The sequence below is a fragment of the Panulirus ornatus genome, chromosome 8 (genome assembly GCF_036320965.1).
Source record: "Panulirus ornatus isolate Po-2019 chromosome 8, ASM3632096v1, whole genome shotgun sequence".
Classification (NCBI taxonomy): Eukaryota; Metazoa; Arthropoda; class Malacostraca; order Decapoda; family Palinuridae; genus Panulirus; species Panulirus ornatus.
Window position 1 is genome coordinate 19,467,543 of NC_092231.1, and position 20,012 is coordinate 19,487,554.

The window sequence follows — 20,012 nt, forward strand, 5'->3', positions numbered from 1 at the left end:
TTCACATGCCCTGGTTCAATCCATTGACAGCACGTCGACACCGGTATACCACATCGTTCCAATTCACTCTATTCCTTGCACGCCTTTCACCCTCCTGCGTGTTCAGGCCCCGATCACTCAAAATCTTTTTCACTCCATCTTTCCACCTTCAATTTGGTCTCCCACTTCTCGTTCCCTCCACCTCTGACACATATATCCTCTTTGTGAATCTTTCCTCACTCATTCTCTCCATGTGACCAAACCATTTCAAAACCCCCTCTTCTGCTCTCTCAACCACACTCTTTTTATTACCACACATCTCTCTTACCCTATTATTACTTACTCGATCAAACCACCTCACACCACATATTGTCCTCAAACATCTCATTTCCGAAACATCCACCCTCCTGCGCACAACTCCATCTATAGCCCACGCCTCGCAACCATATAACCATATAATATATATATATATATATATATATATATATATATATATATATATATATATATATATATATATATATACATATATATATATCATACAACTCCAAGGCACAGTTTAAGGAACTCCTGCATCCTCATGGAAGCATCCTACACCTACACAGTGGTAAGCAAATGATCGAACTCCTTCCTCTTCACTGGTGATGATACAGCCTCATCGAAGGTGAACTTACTTGGCAAGTAACCACTGGCAGGAAAATCCCTTTTCTCTTAACAGTAAACTCTTGAAATGAGAAAAATGGAAAGCAAGTACGATAACACAGACACATGCACACATACTACACGTGTGTGTGTATATATATATATATATATATATATATATATATATATATATATATATATATATATATATATATATATATATATATTCCTACGAGTCCACGGGAAAATGAAACACGTGGACTCATAGGAATATCTTGATCACGCGCAAAATTGTGATCCTTTCCAATATATATATAAATATAAATATATATATATATATATATATATATATATATATATATATATATATATATATATATATATATATATATATATATATATATTCCTTTCTTACCACAGGGAAACGAAGCACTGTAAGTTCCCATGTGCACTTTCATGTAATGATCACATCATCAGGGGAGATAGAAGAAAAAATATAACAGTCAGTTGATATACTACGAAAAGACGCAGCTAGGAGGTCATTTGGTAAAAATGTGACCCCCCCAAACGGAAGTTGGGTGCGTCTTTTGTTTACCAAATGACATCCTAGCTACGTCTCTTCGTTGTATATCAACTGACTGTTATATCTTTTCTTGTATCTCCCCTGATGATGTGATCATTACACGAAACTGTATTTAGGAACTTATCGTGTTTCATTTCCCTGTGTTAAGAAAGGAATTTAGTTGATCACGCACTCAGCTGTAATCTCACGCCTGAGTATTATCTGTGGGGAGCAATGACAAGCACAGTATACAAAGACAATCCTCATACTCCCTGAGCTGAAGGAAGCCATCGCTAATCTTATCAAAAAAAATCTCTCCGATGATTATTGGCGTGTCTTTAAAAACAAGGTAAGACGTGTAGATGCGTGTCTACAGGCACGTGGATGCCATTTCCAACATCTGTTGTAACTTGAATATGGGAAATAACTTTGTATTAATGTACAGAGACTTTCTCAGTTGACTCATCTTCTATGGTAGGTGCGAAGTGAGTTTTGGCTCGGCGTATATATATATATATATATATATATATATATATATATATATATATATATATATATATATATATATATATATATATATATATATATATATATATATATATATATATATATGTTGTTATGCTCCTGGAGTTTCATCCTTAATATGGAATGAAACCTCTTTTCCAAACCCGACATGAATCTATTATCTACCAGACCGGGTGCTTTGCTCAGTCTTATCAAACGAAATTCTTGCTCGAAAGTGTGCAGTATGAACGCAGCAGAAGGAGCTGTCAGTGGGATTAGATAACTGTAAAGATCCCAATATCCACTGCACCACAACCAGCGCTCTCTGAAGACCCCGGTGAGATATAACGCCCACCAAGTGTCTGCAGATATCAGGACTTATGAATCTTAAAAGCGGCGTACTACAGGGTCACCTTTTGGCCCACCACTATTGCGCAATCTATATGCTATTTCCCCTTACGTGTGCATCGACCCAGTCCACTACTGACTAATTCTCCATTCTAGGCTTGGTCTGTCTGTTGAGAGATACTGTCACAGCAGAATATCCACTCTTGTCTTACTCGACTTCCGCTACAGGAAACCGGGGATGTGACGGTGAAAAACTGGAAGTGGGAGAGGCTCGTCGACTTTACTACTACTCCCAACGTGAAGGTACCGTGCCTCACCGCAGTGAATTCTGACAATAATGTCTGAATTCCCCACCTGTCAGACTTAAGCGTGTTAGCTCCAACTTCGGCCTGTTAACAATTCTGTGGCCTTCCTGCACTGCAGAGGTCACGCCTTGTGAATTTCTGTGGCGTGAACGGGTTGCCAAATTGTTTTACAAGGCCAGTTAGAACTTTCGAAACTTCTGGTGCAATAAACAACGTTTACCACCGGGTGTACAGAAATCCCACAGTTTCCCTTGAAGGATGACTCGCTAATTTTCGATACCATTACTGAATCAAAACTGTGGAATCATTAGTTGTATTCTGGTAGAGAAAGGCACCCTAGCCACTGAGAGGCATATGTAACAAATAAAACTACGCTTAGTAGCTAAACTAATACAATACACGAATTTGAGTTTACAGTATTATAGTCATAAGACTGTTATTAATGAATTGCAGAGCTAGAGTTCTCTTCCCTGAGAAGCCGCTGCATGAGTGCTGGCGAAGGTGCGTCAACTCTACCCTCATATATGGCTATCCTAGTGTTACTCAAGGTCATCAGCCCATCTATTTTACAGGAAATATCAGAAATTCTGCACCTACACTGAACTGGTGTCATACTGTTTCGTTACAACTTTTCCCTACGTACTCTGAGTTACTAGACTCAAAATAAGGATTGGTCAGTTTCTCATGACGAATGCCTTGGCCAAGAGGGAAGAAGAAAGCCACCAGGAACTGAATCTTTCATCCCTAATAGTCGGTGGCAAAGATAAGCTCCAATGATCGTAGATTTCCACTCATCACTAGGAAAGCTTAGTTTCGTTACGTTCATCTCCTTAAAGGTGATGAACAGTTACCTTAAAGGTTGCAAAATTACTGAAGATAAAACGCATCTTTTCCCTAGATACAGTGAACAACTTATTATTATGCAGCGTTCTCACGCCGAAGGTGATGAGCGGATTTATCTTCAGTGAAAAACAGAGTAACTTTCTGAGCAGATTCGCAGTTTCCTCAAAGGGTCGCGAGACCTGATCCCCAGGCAAAGTTCTTCTCTTTGGCAAACAAGAGAAAAAAACACTGGGAATCATATGGTATTGTGACCTACACAGTGCCAGCCCAACTCAAAGGCCAATTCGGATGAACGTAATAAAATGCAACAAAAAGAAATGACGCATCTTTTAAAGGTCACACGTTGCTCGTAAATGCAATCTTGCCATGACAATCCAACAACAATTTCTTGACGCAAAGGAGTCATCAGCTGGCCTAAAGTTAGTAATATCTCTTCTCAGTAATTGTTCATCAAGCAAATCGCCGGATAGGAAAAGCGATGTTGTCATCGCAATGATCAATTCAAGATCATCAATGAGTGAAGCGGCTAAATAGTTTGATGATCAAGGCTCCAATCACTGCAAAGCAAATATTAAGCATGTGATTACGAGTCTCGCGAAGACAAAACTGGAGTTGCAGAAAATTATATCTTCCCAAATTAGGAAATTTGATAAGTGATAAAGCAACCGAAAAACAGGTAAATGATGATACACATACATACACGTATGTATGTATGTATGGAGGGCCCTCCGTGGCGTAGTGGTTTGTATTGCTGACCTTGAGGTATTCACAGGCCACCCAAGGTCGAGCGTAGAGGTTCCAATCTTGGTTGTGTTACTCGGTTCACAGTCAACTTAGCCGTTCATCCTCCCCTAAAACTTGGTCGATAGGTGTGTTACCTGGTTTCGGTATATGGTGTTAATAAATTGACTTTCATTAAAGCATTCGGTTCTTATGCCGTATGAGCTAACAAAAAACGTATGTACGCATGTATGTGTGCGTGCAAACACACACACACATACACACACACACACCGCCACCACTACACCCAGGGTTTCCGTGGTGTTGTGGTCAGTGTTACTGACAGTGAGTCAGCATGGGGTGGCCCTGGGTCGGATCCGCATGGATTCGAGTCCAGCTGGGCGCAGCAGTCGGCCAACATCCAACCTAAGAGCTCATTCTCCCCCTCGGGGCCTGACGATAAATATACTTGAAAGCTATTCTGATATTTGCCTGAGGCAGTTTATCCCCTTTAATATTCTCTTCACCTAAGAATTCCGAAGCTTATTGCCTGCTAGATAATTAATATACTAAAGTCTTCTTTCACTCTTACCCATCCTCATTACCTTAAATTTTCTCAGGTTGAATATCATCAACTGTATATCAGACCAGCTTTGGAGTCTTGTCTAGATCCATCATGACCTTTGCATCCTCCGAAAAGATATTGAGGTAGGAGTCCATGCCCTCAAGCAAGCCACTGGCATAGATCAAGAGGAGTGAGTAATGGTCTCAAAATAGAATCCTGCTGCACTCCACTGGTGACCTCTATCCAAGTGGGAGACTCCTCTAACGTGTGTCTTTTGTTTCTTTCCATCATCCAATTGGGAGACTCCTCTAACATGTATATTTTGTTTCTTTCCATCATAATAATCTTTCCATCGGGAAGAGTCTCCCATTATTGCCTAGTATTCCAGCTCCCTAATCTGCCTTCCATGTGGGTGCAGTGTCAAATGCTTTCTGGTAGTCAATATGGAAACAATTTACCTAACCTTCTCTTGTTTGTTTGTGTTTGTGTGTGTGTGTGTGTGTGTGTATGTGTGTGTGTGTGTGTGTGTGAGTGTGTGTGTGTGTTTGCGAGCGCGTGTGCATAGAACTTATATACAAGGTTAAGAGACGGGTCAACACGATTTCACAACTCTCTACCTGTAACACACAAATGATAATCACAAATATAGTAGTAATAACATAGGCAATGAAAAGTTACCTCATATGTCAACAATTACTTCGCCACCATCTCCAACAGACTCATCCATCTGGGCGCTACCTGCCTCCCTGCCCCTTCACCCCAGTCACACTGCCTCAGGGTTAAACGCTCCACTACACCAATTAACTTACCTGCAAAGCTCTTCAGAAATTCTCCTCTGAACCATCCAGTCCTTTCTGCACCTTTATCTGCGCTGTTCTCAATCATTTAAAATGGTTCTCTAACTTCAGGGTTTCATATGATTCGCCAATATCGTTGTCAACACACCTGCGTTCTTTGAGTGGGTTGCGAACCATTGCCATGACCGGCAACCCAACACTATGGAAACGTTGTTTCTGAATGAGCTTACACATAATCAGTGAACGACACAAACACCTTCACTAATGTAATGTTAACTATTTCTTATACCGTCCACTACATCATCGGCGTCCTTGACTTTACCTTCCGTATTCTCGAATTATGCCAGACATTTATGGCTTCCACTTTCATAGACTTTACCGAGGCATTCTGTCGAGTGACTCACAATAAAATCCTCCATGAAGTGGTTAATAACCTTCGGCTCGGTGGAGAAATGTTATTACAAAGGCTATATGCTTTTGAGGAGCAAAAACCACTCTCCGGAACCTTCTGCTGTCCTTCATGATTCAAAAATTGGAACTGAATGCTTCATAATTCTTTTATATTGATACCTTGGACGGTGCACTGGCTTGACTGAAGAACATGAAAAACTCTCTCACTGGTATCAGCGTTGTCAACTGTTATCCTGGGTGTCCTGCTCAATAGCTCCAGAAATGGACGATCACCAAACCACGTTACAATTAGCCACAGTCAGACTGGGTTCGTGCTTGCCCACCTCCCCTCCAACCAGGATTCATCTCCAGCTGTCTCAATAAACACAAGACCCTTTAATTTTATGAAGTCCACGACAATCCCCCGTGTCACTGTTGACGAACGATATGCAAAATTGGAAGGAATGTGTCACACACACACACACACACACACACACACACACATACATATATATATATATATATATATATATATATATATATATATATATATATATATATATATATATATATATATATATATATATATTATTATACTTGATATCCGTTTCCCACGTCAATGAGATAGCGCCAGGAAACAGACGTAGAATGGCCCATTTACTCATACACACACACACACACACACACACACACACACACACACACACACACACACATACATATGTTCCTATGAGACTACGGGGAAAATGAAACACGATAAGTTCCCAAGCGCACTTTCGTGTAATAATCACATCATCAGGGGAGACACAAGAGAGAAATATACGTCAGTTGGTATACATCGAAGAGACGAAGCTAGGACGCCATTTGGTAAACATGCGATTGTCCAAGACATACGAAATATATACACATGTACATATTCACACTCGCTTGCCTTCATCCATTTCTGGCGCCACCCTGCCCCACAACAGCATCGCTACCCCCTGCATCAGCGAGACAGCGCCCGGAAACAGACAAAAAAAGGCCACATGCGTTCACACTCAATCTCTAGCTGACATGTGTAATGCACCGAAACCACAGCTCCCCATCCACATCCAGGCCAAACAGACCATTCCATGGTTTACCCCAGACGTCTCAAATGCAGACATACAGAAAATACAGGAAAAGGAAACACAAGAACCATGAACGCTACCTCGCTAACGCGGGAAATGGCGAATAGTAAGAAAAAAAGAATATATATATATATATATATATATATATATATATATATATATATATATATATATATATATATATATATATATATATACATATATATATATATATATATATATATATATATACATATATATATATATATATATATATATATATATATATCCCTGGGGATGGGGGATGAAGAATACTTCCCACGTATTCCCTGCGTGTCGTAGAAGGCGACTAAAAGGGGAGGGAGCGGGAGGCTGGAAATCCTCCCCTCTCATTTTTTTTTTTCTTTTTTTTTAATTTTCCAAAAGAAGGAACAGAGGGAGGCCAGGTGAGGATATTCCACAAAGGCCCAGTCCTCTGTTCTTAACGGTACCTCGCTAATGCGGGAAATGGCGGATAGTTTAAAAGAAAGAAAGAAAGATATATATATATATATATATATCACAGAGAGAGAGTTATGCAGCTGCTGAAGACGGAGGGGGACGTAATCACTTTTATCTCAGGAAATCCTCAATATCCGGAGGAGCGGAACCCAGGGTCCTCGGTGTCTGGAGGATAATCACGACTTTTTCAGTGTGATCCTTGAGATGTGTCCGGACGGTCACGTGGCAGCGTCAAGATCTTGAAACAAATATTCTAAAGTGAAATTATGATGACATGGAACTGCATCGCAAGAGGAACTTGAAATATTTCAAATGAATATATAGTTGCCTGTTTGAGAAATAATGCAAATACACAGCACCGGCCATTTAATTGTTGCAATACCAATTTCTTTTTTGTCTTTATTTAATGATGCACTTGCTTAAAGAACTAGACACTTTCACATTACCAGCAACTTTATGGAAAGAAATATCGATCCAGGTGCTTAGGAACGTGTTAGCCACCTGCAGTAACTGAAGAGTAAACAGTGGCTTTCCACGAAATGTAAATTACTCACGAGTGTACGAAAATATCGGCTGCATGTTTCCTGCGATGATTTCTGTGGGGTTCATTCGACAGGACAGCTATAGCTGTAGGTCTGGGCGAGTGTTCGTAGGCGGTGAAGGCGGTTCTCCCAGTCCCCGCTGTGAGGACTGTGGCAGACACTCAACACTGGATACATCAGGTGAGGAGCACCTTCATACCGTCCAGCTTCCACTATGAGGACTCCGGTAGACGGCAAAGGTCTCGTGTACTGACATTTACGTGCCGACAATGTTCGTCATACACTTAGTTTCCCTTGACTGTCCTTCCTCAGCACTGAAGGGTATTATTGGAGGCTCTTACCGGTGCTTTCATATAGTTAAATCCCTCACACTGCCTTCCTGCTAGCAGGCCTATATAAGACACCACCCTATTTGTTGTGACAGCGGCGCTACCCAACTCCCGCTGTGAGACCTTACAGAAGGTGGCCTCGTACGGCATGGTCTCCTACTGGAATCTTTATCACCCATGAACCTGTGCTTTAGTATCAGAATATGATCTCACCCGTCACGCTCTGGGATTATTACCTACCTCACTCCCACATTATCCTTCACTTCCTGCTTTTTTGTTATTTCACATCACGGCGTTTAAACATGCAAACACCAGTGATTCATCTTCATGCCGGAGTTTCATGGATGGGCATGGAATTCTAAAGGCACGGTAATTAAGTTCTCGCTGAGACGCAAGTCTTCGTAAAGTAATTGGACGATCCTGCTCTTAACCACCCGAGGGGTTGCAGTGGGGGGATCCCAGGTCTGCAAAATTAATTCCCACAAAAGGTGTATGTCTGTCTGTCTGGTCTACACCCACCCGAGGGAAAATGGAAAGTGGGGGTCAATGGTATGCACAAATAGATAAACTTTGCTTCCGGCAGTCATACCGCTGAAGAAGGGATATGATACGAACAACAGTCAGTACACTTATGTTATTCTGCTTAGGCCTCTGGAGCTGGGAAGTTAATGAATACTTTACCGGACGAAGAGAAGCTCTAAAAGTTATTCTTTGATCAGCAACTTGTAATTGCTGATTTCATATTACGTCATCATACCAAGGCATGATTGGAGAATTTATATTATCGTTTTCGAGAAGGGAAGAGACTTTTGTTCCATTCATAGAAGCGTCCATTAAGGACGGGGTTAGTCCTGTCTCTCTGTCAATAACTCCGACGACAAATGAAAAGAGAAAAATTCTCGTTCAACACAGAATGATGAGTTACAGTCTGTCGAAGCCATGGTAACTCAGTATATAGATCCGTCAGTTAAAGTTTTATGAGCAGAGACAATAATTTATAACGACTGAGAGCTTTGCCTGGAAATAACACTTGTATATAAATAGAATTTTTCTTTGCAACATTTGAATTAACCAGTCACTGCATTTTACGACAAGGAAGAAATTCTTTGTTTCATATTGTGCAATATATCTACATGATAATGATGTCCCTTGATTTCACAACAGCGAAGCCCCGTAAGGGTCAAACAATCAGAACAATTGAAGGTAATGATGAAGAAATTATACCATCATATGTTCTATAAAACCAGTAACGGCTACGCGTCAAGAATTATAATAATTTAGAGTTACGTTACCTTTGTTACTCCCTGTAGATAACGCGAGGAGAAACAACAGGTGAATATTTCATCAAGGCCTGTTCTATTATGCTTGAACTAACGTGCGCTGAGTGGGGACTTAGGACACATGTAAATAGGATCTGCTGCTACAGAAATGAAAATGAGTCTCCTCAACATGTATAAAGTTACCGAAAATTTGGATCTTCTGATCTCAAGAGTTGGAACCTTAACTTTGTAAATAATTGTTTGTTGGAGGCCAACTGTATTCTTCTGGCAGTGATTTGAAGCACGGTAACAGCTTTCACCTGCAGATTTTCGACTTATCATAGCCCCCGTCTTATCAATGATTTTTGTTCATGGGATGCTTAAAGTCGGCTGCTGTGCACCACTGACCTGAGTCTCCCTCACCAAAAAGACACAAAGTCGAAATGACAGGTATTCTGCCCGGGAATATAAGCAAAATCATACATGCTTCCGTATCACAACTTTATCTGAATAATCAGTTTAATCAATTTCTCAGGAACTCTGCATTTGTGAAGTCGTTCTATTACAGTATGTCGAGTAAAAACTAGAAGTATTCACTTCGTTGGTATCATTCATCGTATCTCGTTGTATTCCGCAACTCTGGCGTAATACCTTTGAATTCTTCGAGTACAAAGCAGCGCCCTTTTGCTACGCCTCGTCAGTGATCTGTTTCCACACAACGTAGACAACGCCCTGGAGTCCTCACCGAGAGTGACGCTATAGCAAAAGACGTGAATCGTTATACTCTTTAATGCAGGAGTATGGGCATGCATGGCACCATTTTCGTGGGGGGAAATTCTTTTGGCAACACAGATCAACAAATGTAATCAGCACAAGCAAAATAATCCAGGTGTCAGCTTCGTGGCCATACAGTGTGGCTTGAGCATCCTTGGCTTCAGTATTCGTAACCTGTGTTGTTCTCTTTCAGTCCATCCAAGACTAAGAGCCATCTAACTGATCCATCATATAGGAATGTAATATCATCAAGGTATCAAAAAGGAATTGCAAAAGGAACTTGAGTTTTGGCCCTTTGTTGAATTCCTTGAAAGACAGTACCAAAGATTTTTCATTGACCTCACAAAAGCTTCAACAATCACAAATCAAATGCTTTCTCTCAGGTTTTACAAATCGCATCTCTTACACATGCTATAGCGAAGGATAACACTTTATGTACAATAAGTAGGTTACACCTATATTGCCTGGAAATGACTATTCTTGTCCTGAGTGACTAGCATGAGCAACTATTCTGCAGCTAAAACAGCATCATAAGGATTTACCTCTTAAGACATCTAATTTCAGTTATCATCACTGTTGCTACGAGTACTTAGCTAATGTTACGTCTGAGACATTTTCTCCGTAAAGAAAATCAAAGACAAAGGAGATTATCCAATGGTTCATTCAATTCGGTTAACTTCACACAGCAGAACAGTGTGTGTGTGTGTGTGTGTGTGTGTGTGTGTGTGTGTGTGTGTGTGTGTGTGTGTGTAAGTTTAAACTGCTTACAGATATATATAACTGTCTGTAAGCACTGAAAGAAAGTGGAAACAATGGCATATGAAAAGTATGTAAACAAATCACAACAACACAGGCAGTAAGAACAGCCATCGGGGTTGAATCACCTCACAAATCATTCGGTACTTACTGCATTTTGAAACAAGCCCATAATAAATGCTAAGTGTTTGTGTCTTGAGAATTTCTCGAGGAGAGTGACCATCCGAAATGAAGGAATCGGATGTAAATTAAGATTACTTTTCATTAGTTGCATTTCAGGATGATCATGAAGTCAGGAAAGGCACAATAGCAGAAGAGCGCTGTAGTCAACTTTTCAAATGTACTTTTGAACTTTATCCTGAAGTGATCAAGTAATAGATCTTGACTATTCCCTGACATTATATTGTCATATTCTACAAATCATTACAGGCATGGGTTCATAAGCCAGCAATGTCATTATATGAAACACATACTTAAGGATGCTTTAGTTCATCACTTTCTACTCGGTTATTTACCTGACGATGGAACAAAACTCATGGAACAAGTCCAGGAGATGACTGCACTTGCATCCCCATGATTTTGCTTGTGCTTCAAGCTTTACACTGCACATTAAAGCAAAAGATACTTTTTGCGTGAACATGATATCTAAATTGGATAGAAGGGCTTCCACTTCTATTGGTTAATCCGATGGAGCAAAATCTAGTATGATACAAAGGAGAGATCAACTGTTATGCTTGTGAGATATTCTTCTCACAAGGTTTCCAATCACAACACACGTTGCGATCATACGACTTTATTGCTCTTTAAAAAGCAAAGGAAGAGAGAAGCCTATTTGCATCAGCAAATCCTCAAATCCCAGTTAATGGAGGTCAGGCGTCCGGTGTATGCAATGTGTTCTAAGCCGTCTGCTGCAGCCAGATTAATGCAACACAGTGTTAAGGTACGTCCTCATACATAATGTCGTGTAAAAAATGAAATAAGAATTAAACACTAAAATCATTGAATGTATTCTAATTTCAACATGAATATTGTGAATCTAAAAAATAGTTTAATTTATGATGTTTCATATACATGATATATGGTAGATTTTCTAATCTATTTCTTTCGATTTCATATTTCCATAATACGATTATTTTTGGATCTTTTTATCAAGTTTATGTTATCAGAACGACCTTCTACAATAACAAGGTAACGAACCTGGTTACCTCTATTTTGGTTAAATGCTCATCTGACTGTTGGTCATCACGCTTCACTACAATTCTTTCTCCAAAAAGGAAAAGATTGAAAAAAAAAAAGAATCATATATAACAAAAAAAAAAAATGCCCTGGCTACCTTCATCTTAAAACCCAACTGGGAAAACTTTACGAGGTCTGAGATGACCTTGTGGCTGGCGTCCGCTGTCCCAACCCAGCTATTACAACTGCAGCAGACACTTCTCAGTGGTCTTGTACAGTGACGTTCCCAACTCCTCCATACTGAGGCTGAGGACTGAGGTAAAAACGGTTCCTTTATTCATACAGTGGCGTCCCTGACACTCCTCCAGACTGATGAGAAGGACTGTACTGTCTCGTGCAGCAGCGTCTGCCACACATCCTACAGTTGGGCTTCAGCAGACATGTGGCCTTGATAGAATTCCACTGTTCCATCCAGTTCTCTCAGCGCATGGCCATGCCTCTCATCCTCTGGGAGCCATAACCTAACCTTACCCTAATATCATTTCTCGCTGCCTCACTCCTTGTATTTCTTTCTATTTTTTTTTTCTTCTTTTTCGCATCAGATGTTGTCGAATTTACTCACAAACTACTAGTTATCAGTTTTAAAAGAATCTTTGTGAACTGCTGTTCTGTTCATGTGAGGAAAGTACTACTTCAGACCATAAGATGAATTAGTAGAGATGAGATGTTATCCTCCAACGTATTCAACATTACTGGCATTACTGTAAGGATAAATGGGAGATAACTTTAATGTAACTATTCCATTTCTGAGAAGTAAAGGATTTGTCAAAATATTACGTCTGAGACATTATACTTTGTTGGCGTCTTGAATCGTATTATGATTGGAAATCTAGCCGCTAAACAACTGCAGGTGTTAGATAGGACATCTTACTGCATTGTGGCCCACACAAATCGCTGCATGTGCTAAAGTCGATCTTAGCAGAAGATCAAATGAAGTGCGTCATAACTAGCACGACTGTGCTTCCTGAAGAGTCATCAAAATGGTAAATCAAAGGTAAATACTGCTGGCAGCAAACAATGCAGTGGTCATCGCAGGAGAGAATAGCAGTAGGAATCAGAGGTAATTGTTGATGCATCCTTTGATGTGCGGCGGCAGCGATCGTCATAAGGGTGTCGCAGTGGCTGTCGCTGGTGGTCGCTGGAGCTTTTGGTCGCTGGCGGTGAGTACTGCAGTGGCCGTCAGCAATGTTTGTCGCAGTGGTTACTTGTGATGTCGATTATTTAATGATGCTGATATCCATATATTACACAGCCTACAGTATACCTGAGGGACGATCACGAAGCCCTCGCAACGATCTTAATTTGACTCAAAGGAACTCTGTAGTTCTGGAAGACCTACAAAAGTCAATGTCACTGGAGCTGGTCTTCAATATTTTCCGTCACAACTTTCAGAAAATTGTCATGAAAAGAAAAGGCGACTTGATTAACTATGTATTCTGGTGATGAAAGATCGAAAGGAGAACCATCCGTATCTCTTCTTCATGTCATCAGTTCCAGACACGAAGAGGAATCCACATCGAGACAGTTCATTAATGAAATCAGTAAAATGAATTGAAAACAAGACAAGAAAGTTTAATATATATATATATATATATATATATATATATATATATATATATATATATATATATATATATATATTCCCTTGCCTAAGTTAGATACCAAGTTTATCGACCTGCCTCTAGAGGTACAGCTGGGTTCAATGTGGACCGACTGCCGCAACCAGAATTCGAACCTATGCGCTCGACCCCGAGCGGCCCGTGAATGTCAAGGTCAGCAACGCTAACCATACACTACGGAGTGTCATGGAATTCTCGTTATAAAAAAAGGACGAGTCATAGTTGGTGGGAAAGACATGGGAATAGAGAGTTCCAGAACTTTTGGCCAAAGGAAATACAGATAGTGATATGGCCCACCTTCAAATTACCTCGGGACACACGGATAGTACAGGATGTGAACGTTTGCCAAGTGCTGCCTGGTTAAGCTGACAGCGTAAGCATACAAGTAACCAATCACGGGAGCAGAAACTACGGTGAATATATAGATGATTGAAAGTGATCAACGGCTCGTTTTAGAGAACTGGAAATGGGTCGAAGGGTTGAGATCAGACAAGAAGAATTGGCGAGTCGCATTGCTTTAGATTTAATTCTATCCAGAATGTACGTATAACTTGCATCATCATTACATTCTCATCTTCGTTACACCGTTCTATTTACCACCACATCTTCGGCTCCTTACACCTTACCTCATCTCACTACACCCTCATCATCACTACGCCCTTAGAATTACTACAAACTCGTTCCCATTACACTTTCATCTACATCATCATCTTCTGTACATCTTCGTCTTCACTGTTTTCATATTCTCACTCCATCTTATCTTCATGATAAGCTTATCTTCTCTAAGTTCGGAGTGCTGCCATGATGGTTGCTGATCTTGCTTTCTGTCTGATGAAAACCAGATCACAAGGCTGGACTTGATCTTGTGTCTAGTAACACCAATCGTTATTCTCTTTTTTTATTTTTTTGCCCCCTCATCAAGGACTTTTTCTTACCCTTTTTTGTTGAATCGATTTCTTCAGTACACTTCTATCTTTTCTTCGCACCCCTTGACTATTTACAGCTGCTCCAAGAGGCCTTGCATACGTGACTGAAGGCCACTGTCAAAAATAACCTCACAAGCAGGTCATCAGTGTTCTATTGCACGAATAACTATTACAAACCGTATTTTAATTTTACGTTTCCCTAAACGGTCTTTTAGGATATCCTATAACTGTTACCGATGGAGCACGTGTTATATTTGCTGAAATTTACAAGCAAAGTCACAACAAAGTTATAAAACCAGGATTGTAAACATTCACACATCTGTGGATATACAGCTCGTATTAAAACGTGTAAATTTTACACATATTCTTAGTTACAATACGACGTCGTAAAACGCGGAACAAATTATGCAGTTGATATCCACTAGACAGAGAACATTTCCCTGCCCACATAAGTTTACTGCCGGAAATCTCATGAAGACTGGGTATTCTAAAGTCTGTTGACGGAGCCCCTAAATCTAGAAAGATTAATCTTTCAGGTCATTCAGACAATATGGACGGAGTTAAAGTTTCCATTTTTGATTACTCTGTCTATATGATTTATCTTGAGTGAATGTTAATAGTCACGTTGCTGAATCAACAGACTTTCACTGCAAAGGCAGTATAAACTGGCAGATGAACAATGATGATGAAGGGTTTGCGCCACACAGCTTCAGCGTTTCGTAAATAATAAAAAATGATTGCCAAATAATACAATACTGAGAGAGTGTTGATAAGTCCTTATCACGCTGCATACACTCGTCAATTTCTAAACAAATACTAGCATCTAGTTACATGCATATTCATATGAACAACACTTTGCAGCCAATTACATACTCAGCATTTGATTACATTCGCAGAAAAATTAAATGATCAGTTATCATCACTACAAAAAAAGGATCCAGAGACATTTCGCAAAATATAAATTCCCTTGTTATTTGGCAAGGTTGTAGAGATTCTGCGCAAAATACTCATCCCTACAATGTCGCAGGTGAACGTAGAAACCCAAGCTTTCCTTGAGGTTACTTACTACATATTCTGCAACAAGGTTTGTTGGTAGTTTTGTTAAGTAACTAAATAACTATTTAAGCCACTCAAGTTTTGGTGACTTTACGTTTCTCCTGAGTGAAATATACGCGTAAGATGATGTCTAACATTATCTATGAGTATATTACAGGGGCTAGAATTTCTTTGAATCATAAGGGTTGTAAACTTCGTTTTGGGGACGTACTGATAAACTTAAGGAAAGGCTTCCTGCAAACATATTTTGATCTATTTTCCTTAAATCATACGTTGTCAGTCATGTGACTAAAGCTAAGGTAACAAGAGTAGCAAGTCTGCCGTAGGGAGTTAGGGAATATCTTACCCCCTTTGCTAACTTAAGAGACAGAGGCTGAGGAACGCATTTCTGCAAACATTTCCCATAAATGAAAAAATCGTTAGAATTTTCATGCCTCTTTCTTCAATACTGTCCTGCCGACCAACCCACCATTCAAAGTCGCACAAAGTCGCACTCAAAAGCTAACTCAAAAATAATCTGCCTGCGATCACTTGTACTAAACTTTTCTCCAGCCATGATGTTATTGTCAATATCCTCAAAATCTATACTCACGTTGCGAGTATGTTTCTCAATGAATTACTCTGGGTTACTAAACTAAACAAGTTTAGACAGAGTCCGCGCAAAGAGCTTCTGGAAAAGGGTTCCCATTATTTCGCTACTACTTGGTTCAAAGAAACCAGCTCATGCAAGGTGCGTTAGTCACAAATTTCTGCTGACTTGTGATAGCGTCTTTCGTCTGTGTCTGGATGTCTGTGCGGAGGTGGGAGGGGGTCGCTGTAAACAAATCTTGCTGTCATTTTCTTATGAAGATTACCTTTTATTCTCGCACATAATAAGCCGATACCAACAATAGCCGAAACATTTTTCAATACAGTGCTGAGATTAACATCTACAAACCGTACGACACCACCACTTTGTTTCCTCAGACACAGTTGAATAGAGTGCACCATGCAACTATGCATTCAACAAGGAAATTTCCATTCACAATACCTGATCAAGATTCAGTCATACAATATATATATATATATATATATATATATATATATATATATATATATATATATATATATATATATATATATATATATATATGATGCACGAGACCGGGTTATAGTGATGGGTGATTTGAATGCAAAGGTGAGTAATGTGGCAGTTGAGGGAATAATTGGTGTACATGGGGTGTTCAGTGTTGTAAATGGAAATGGTGAAGAGCTTGTAGATTTATGTGCTGAAAAAGGACTGGTGATAGGGAATACCTGGTTTAAAAAGAGATATACATAAGTATACGTATGTAAGTAAGAGAGATGGCCAGAGAGCGTTATTGGATTACGTGTTAATTGACAGGCGCGCAAAGGAGAGACTTTTGGATTTTAATGTGCTGAGAGGTGCAACTGGAGGGATGTCTGATCATTATCTTGTGGAGGCGAAGGTGAAGATTTGTAGAGGTTTTCAGAAAAGAAGAAAGAATGTTGGGGTGAAGAGAGTGGTGAGAGTAAGTGAGCTTGGGAAGGACACTTGTGTGAGGAAGTACCAGGAGAGACTGAGTACAGAATGGAAAAAGGTGAGAACAAAGGAGGTAAGGGGAGTGGGGGAGGAATGGAATGTATTTAGGAAAGCAGTGATGGCTTGCGCAAAAGATGCTTGTGGCATGAGAAGCGTGGGAGGTGGGCAGATTAGAAAGAGTAGTGAGTGGTGGGATGAAGAAGCAAGATTATTAGTGAAAGAGAAGAGAGAGGCATTTGGACGATTTTTGCAGGGAAATAATACAAATGGGTGGGAGATGTATAAAAAAAAAAAAAAAGAGGCAGGAGGTCAAGAGAAAGGGGCAGGAGGTGAAAAAGAGGGCAAATGAGAGTTGGGGTGAGAGAGTATCATTAAATTTTAGGAAGAATAAAAAGATGTTCTGGAAGGAGGTAAATAAAGTGCGTAAGACAAGGGAACAAATGGGAACTTCAGTAAAGGGGGATAATGGGGAGGTGATAACAAGTAGTGGTGATGTGAGAAGGAGATGGAGTGAGTATTTTGAAGGTTTGTTGAATGTGTTTGATGATAGAGTGGCAGATATAGGGGGTTTTGGTCGAGGTGGTGTACAAAGTGAGAAGGTTTGGGAGGATGATTTGGTAAACAGAGAAGAGGTAGTAAAAGCTTTGCGGAAGATGAAAGCCGGCAAGGCAGCGGGTTTGGATGGCATTGCAGTGGAATTTATCAAAAAAGGGGGTGACTGTACTGTTGACTGGTTGGTAAAGTTATTTAATGTATGTATGATTCATGGTGAGGTGCCTGAGGACTGGCGGAATGCTTGCATAGTGCCACTGTACAAAGGCAAAGGGGACAAGGGTGAGTGCTCAAATTACAGAGGTAAAAGTTTTTGAGTATTCCTGGGAAATTATATGGGAGGGTACTGATTGAGAGGGTGAAGGCATGTACAGAGCATCAGATTGGGGAAGAGCAGTGTGGTTTCAGAAGTGGTAGAGGATGTGTGGATCAGGTGTTTGCTTTGAAGAATGTATGTGAGAAATACTTAGAAAAGCAAATGGATTTGTATGTAGCATTTATGGATCTGGAGAAGGCATATGATAGAGTTGATAGAGATACTCTGTGGAAGGTATTAAGAAGATATGGTGTGGGAGGCAAGCTGTTAGAAGCAGTGAAAAGTTTTTATCGAGGATGTAAGGCATGTGTACGTGTAGGAAGAGAGGAAAGTGATTGGTTCTCAGTGAATGTAGGTTTGCGGCAGGGGTGTGTGATGTCTCCATGGTTGTTTATATTGTGTTTATGGATGGGAATGTTAGGGAGGTGAATGCAAGAGTTTTGGAAAGAGGGGCAAGTATGAAGTCTGTTGTGGATGAGAGAGCTTGGGAAGTGAGTCAGTTGTTGTTCGCTGATGATACAGCGCTGGTGGCTGATTCATGTGAGAAACTGCAGAAGCTGGTGACTGAGTTTGGTAAAGAGTGTGAAAGAAGAAAGTTAAGGGTAAATGTGAATAAGAGCAAGGTTATGAGGTACAGTAGGGTTGAGGGTGAAGTCAACTGGGAGGTAAGTCTGAATGGAGAAAAAGTGGAGGAAGTGAAGTGTTTTAGATATCTGGGAGTGGATTTGGCAGCGGATGGAACCATGGAAACGGAAGTGAATCATACGGTGGGGGAAGAGAGGAAAATTCTGGGAGCCTTCAAGAATGTGTGGAAGTCGAGAACATTATCTCGGAAAGCAAAAATGGGTATGTTTGAAGGAATAGTGGTTCCAACAATGTTGTATGGTTGCGAGGCGTGGGCTATGGATAGAGTTGTGCGCAGGAGGGTGGATGTGCTGGAAATGAGATGTTTGAGGACAATATGTGGTGTGAGGTGGTTTGATCGAGTAAGTAATAATAGGGTAAGAGAGATGTGTGGTAATAAAAAGAGTGTGGTTGAGAGAGCAGAAGAGGGTGTTTTGAAATGGTTTGGTCACATGGAGAGAATGAGTGAGGAAAGATTGACAAAGAGGATATATGTGTCAGAGGTGGAGGGAACGAGGAGAAGTGGGAGACCAAATTGGAGGTGGAAAGATGGAGTGAAAAGGATTTTGTGTGATCGGGGCCTGAACATGCAGGAGGGTGAAAGGCGTGCAAGGAATGGAGTGAATTGGAACGATGTGGTATACCGGTGTCGACGTGCTGTCAGTGGATTGAACCAGGGCATGTGAAGCGTCTGGGGTAAACCATGGAGAGTTCTGTGGGGCCTGGATGTGGAAAGGGAGCTGTGGTTTCGGTGCATTATTACTTGACAGCTAGAGACTGAGTGTGAACGAATGGGGCCTTTGCTGTCTTCCTAGCGCTACCTCGCGCACATGAGGGGGGAGGGGGTTGTTATTTCATGTGTGGCAGGGTGGCGATGGGAATAAATAAAGGCAGACAGTATGAATTATGTACATGTGTATATATGTCTGTGTGTGTATATATATGTATACGTTGAAATGTATAGGTATGTATGTCTTGCGTGTGCGGACGTGTATGTATATACATGTGTATGTGGGTGGGTTGGGTCATTCTTTCGTCTGTTTCCTTGCGCTACCTCGCTAACGTGGGAGGCAGCGACAAAGCAAAATAAATATAATAAACACATAACTAAATAAATAAATAAATATATATATATATATATATATATATATATATATATATATATATATATATATATATATATATATATATATATATATATCATAGCTTTCTCTTAATACAGGTGTACCCAGCTAT